Consider the following 4,718-nt stretch of genomic DNA (forward strand, 5'->3'; position numbering starts at 1 on the left):
ATGCTAAGCCAGTCTCTGGTTGGGCTATCACCTGTGGGTGCTTGGAAAGACTGTCACAGACTACCTCCAGATTGATTTAATTGACTACCACATTTATGTTAGCAGAAACAGACAAATAAAATACAAAAGGGTCAGTTTAGTAACTATTTCTGAACTGGGACTAAATAACCATTTCTGATAAATTTATTTCAGTAAATAACTGTCCGAGTGGGAACGTAGGACTTTATTAAGGGTGTCTTATCTCACCACAGAGATATTCTTTGACATTTAGGGTTCTCTCACTGCCAGGATTCAGAGATGGCTTCTGAACTTAGCGTTGGCTGCAAGTGATGAATGTCAACATTGACTCAGTGAGAGATGGATGATACAGATGGGCAACGGCCAGATCCTGTGTAACAATGACAGAGCTCTGACCCACGCCTCTCCAGCAACTATACCACAATCTCTGCAGCGACTTGCCCGAAAGGTCAAGATTTTGTCAGTGACTGCCAGCTTCCCTCATTTTCATCTGCTCTTCCAATTCAGGACCAAGCAAAATGGCAAATATGCCCCCAAACTAATCACACAGATGCCCGGCTCCTGTCAGCCTGCCAACCAGTTCCCCGATTTCCAACCAAGACACACCCAAAGCCTTCCCTTCTTTACACTGTAAAGCTTCCCGCATCTTCTACTGCCTTTGTATCTCTTCCGAGACTGAGTGATGGTAGCTGACGTCCTTGCTACAGCAAACTCTAAATCGATAGCCTCTGTTCTCGTTTGAGTTGCCTTCATTTATTTCTCCATCTAATTCTCATGAACAGACAAAAAACCGACAGTTACGTTTTTAAGCCTCTCGTCTCACACCTACATCATTTCTTTTTCATTCATTTTTGCAAAAAAGGTAGCACTAATCGAAAAAATATGTTTAATTATATTATAGCTATTCACTTTAATATTGAGCAAGTATTAGCCAAGATTATCATAAACACAGTGTAGCAACATGGAGAGTAATATGCAGTTACGTTAAATAAAAGTTTAAGCATTTAAAAATGCATACATAAATATATGTATACATACATATATACGCGATGTAAATGGACCAATTCAGAAAGGAAATAGGAAAAATGGGATCCGATAGGTTTGTTTGATGACTGGATTGTGGAGGGGGTTTTCCATTTTTTATTTTTTTGTTACAATATTCTTTGTGAAATTGGTTTTGAAAATGAAAGAGCAATTCTTGTCTAAATGGATTCGATGGGCCTTCCAGGCCTGTCTCTGATAAAAGCCTTTGCATTTAGATATTTCATCTAATTGTCAATTCTCGACAACCCCCCGGATGTGCGGTAAGGTGCCGTACAAATGCAAATACGATGCTTGTGCCACAAGAACATTTTTAGCCCAAGCACTCTGGATTCATGTACCTGAATCGTGCGCCGGCTGAGGTGCCCTGATTTTGGAAATTTAAGACGCGTGTGCCAAGCACTCCCTCCGATGCTGCTCCTTCTGCAGACACAGGTGGTCGAGATGGGAGCGATGCAGTAGAACTGAGCTGGGGAATACTCTGATGGAAACAAGTGACGTTGCGATGGGACGTGCGGGCCACTAGCAAACCATGTGAAATGTCTGTAAACTACACTATATTCAGTATGTACAATAGGATCTTAAGACAATGAAAAGAAGGAGTCTGGAATGGAGGCCTGAGATGCTTGTGCAACCCAGTGACTAACAAAGGCTGGACCACCTTGGAGACGCCTCTGCTTTCGGTTATCGCTAGGTAAGACAAGGATTTGAGGTGTATTGATTTGAGGGGGCCCCTTGGGCTGTGGCATTCCTGCCTTATAGCTCTAGCTACCGCACCAGACTGCATGTTATTTTTATCAGGCTGCATAGAACATACTGTTAATCCTAAATCGCCTCGCTCTATTGGATAAGGCGGTCATCAAATCAGGGGGAAAAAAAAAAAATCTAAGAACGTTAGGAGTTAGAAAAGAAAGAAAAGCTAATTTGTCTGTTACAGTTCATTTCACATGTAGAGGGAGTTAAGATGAGAAAAGTATATCTCAGAAGGTAATTACATATTGTCTGCAATCAACAGAACACACCGGGGAGAGAAAAGCTACTTGCATTACACTCAGAATTAGGGGCTTCGCATTGCAGCTTGAATGATCGCCGGTCACAGCAGCTGGAGCAACGCTGACTAAGCCCCAGCTCACTCCGAGTTCCAACCCCAGCTCTGTCTTCTCTCTGAATCTCTACACCACAACAGCCAAAAGCATCGAGGTCGCAAATGCGATTTAGGTCAGAGTCGCATATCACGATCAGCCATGAAGTATGGTGGGGAACCATGTGTCACTATTAGTATTTAATTAACTGATGATATCAAATTGATTCATTCGAAATATATAAATCGGTGAGGTCGTTAATAACTCCACCTGCTGGCTTTATAACACGATTCTAGAGCGAGCGGGGGTGGGGTGGAATTGCATTTCGCGGACTAAGAGCTGTGCTTCACACAGAGCATTCCCATGGGGGAGCGACACGTGTGCGTGCTGGCATATGTCGCAGTGAGGAGAGCGTGCTGATCACCGGGCTCATGGGCAGGTGCCTCCACTGCTGCAAGTTCAACGCAGACATCTCCTCTACTTGTGGTCCCCGAGCATCACATCGCCCTTTTCCAGATGCCCGAGCTGGAAACCTCAGAGTTGTCTTTACTTCCTGCATCGCATAGCTTCGTCATCCATCGTGTGATTGTGGGTGATGGGAACACAGTTCAAAAAAGCTTTCGAAAAGAGTGACTAAACGGGTCTGTGTAATCTGAATTATAGCTTCTGACTCAGCTGGGTCTGAGGATTCTAACGATGTCATCAGGTGTTCGCCTCTCTCGGCTCTGATTTTCCCTGGGCCAACCTCACTGACTGTAGTGACATTTGGACAATATGGCACGTGGTAGCTCTAGGGTTCAGTCATTTTTGCAACTCCCATAAGACAGAGCAGGTTGCAGAAATTCCGGCAGTTACAGAAACCCCATGCTGGTCTCCAGCAGCTGTGCCTGGGGCACGTGCCTACCACGCAACCCCAGCAAGATGGGGTGCTCTGCTGGCCAACCTGGATTCTCTCCCTTCCCCTGTTTTGTCCATGTGATTAGAGGCCTCACCAGTGAATGAGAGAAGGACGCTGGCGAACAGGAAGGTAACAGATCTATGGTACGTCTATATTTCTTGTACGTGGTAGACAGTGAACTAACCGGTCATACAGATTTGACCTTAAGTATCTCTCGGTCATTTTCTTCTCCAAACTCTGCTGTCATCGTCCGAGTGGAGGATCTTATCATCTCTCGTCTAGTCAGTCGTCATAGCTTGTTCGCTGGTCCCTTACATCTTTTCAGGATCACACCTCCCTTGACTTCCCTACCAATTCCTTTCCATGCGCATTATCTTTGAGACGTACTAATCTATTAATGGCTCCCCAAGCTCATCGGCCCTGGATGTCTCACGTTTTCGCATAGACTGTCAGCCCCTTTCTTCCTTATTCATATGTGAAAACCACTGCTTATATGTCAACAAAGATCGACCTGCGATTCAATAAGACACTCAAGGAAAGAGCCGTGGGGTGTCTACGTCAGGATTTTCATCAAGATCTGTCAGCCCGGAAGTTCTACTCAAAATGAGTAAGCTCCCCAAATTCGACTCAAGCTTAAGCACTCCGTTATGATGTCTATATTTTTAAAATCACACTTCTTTTGTTTTCTCAACACTTTTACCTGCATTATTCCGGTGGAGCCTCCCTTCAGTTCTTGAGTACGGCAGGTAGGAAGAAAAGGCTAAGACACAAGAGGGTCATTCCTTGACTAAGAGGCAGAACCAGAGTCTGACGCGTCCCCAGGCTCATTCGCCCGGCAGCATCGTTTTAATCGAAAGCGTTATCATTTAAGTACCCTGGCAGTCTCCCCCAAAGGATCCTTCTTCATCTTCCAGCAAATTCCTTTTGCATCTTCTCTAATTTTACTCAGAGTATCTGCTTTCCATGTCCACTTCCCACTGCTTTTGAGACGAGAAGTCGCTTCACAGGAAAAGAAATGCAAACAGCAGGCTAAAACATGTCAGACTTCGATGTGACGGCCACCTCTCCACCTGCTCACGGGGACTGTGCGACAAGGAAGTTGGGATCTCGGGGTCCGGAAGGCCCACTCTTAGACACTGTGGCCACAACAGCTGTGCGTTGATTCACCTTCTACACGGAAAGGTCGCAGACATTTCACTGACTTCTAAAACCATAGACGGCGAGACAGAAAATGATGGTGTATGTGTACCCCTTTTATGTGTTTAAAATTTCTGTATGAAAGTCTAAAATGGTGTCTTTAATAATTATAAAATGCAGAGCAGGATTACAGCACCTTAATTATATATTTTTTTCAAAAAATGATTATGTAGATTCTTTTCTTTAATGTAAATGTGTTTATAAGCGTATGGTATATGTGTATGTTTTCAGTATTGGACATGTTGAAATCAGACAATGCTCTCATAAAGAAAGCTAGGTAACATCATCCACCACGAATCAGAAGAAAACCCACACGTTTAAAGATCCAGGTAACACACTAAGACCCAGAGAACAAAACATTTGGTATATTGCTATTCCCCAAGAGGGTGGGAAGAGAAACAAACTAACATGCGTTTAGTAAAGCTATGGGCCGAGGCATCTTTTTAAAAAGATGATCTCATCTGAGTTTGATTACCATTTTA

Source organism: Pteropus vampyrus, unplaced genomic scaffold, assembly GCF_000151845.1.
Source record: "Pteropus vampyrus isolate Shadow unplaced genomic scaffold, Pvam_2.0 Scaffold163, whole genome shotgun sequence".
In the NCBI taxonomy this organism is placed as follows: domain Eukaryota; kingdom Metazoa; phylum Chordata; class Mammalia; order Chiroptera; family Pteropodidae; genus Pteropus; species Pteropus vampyrus.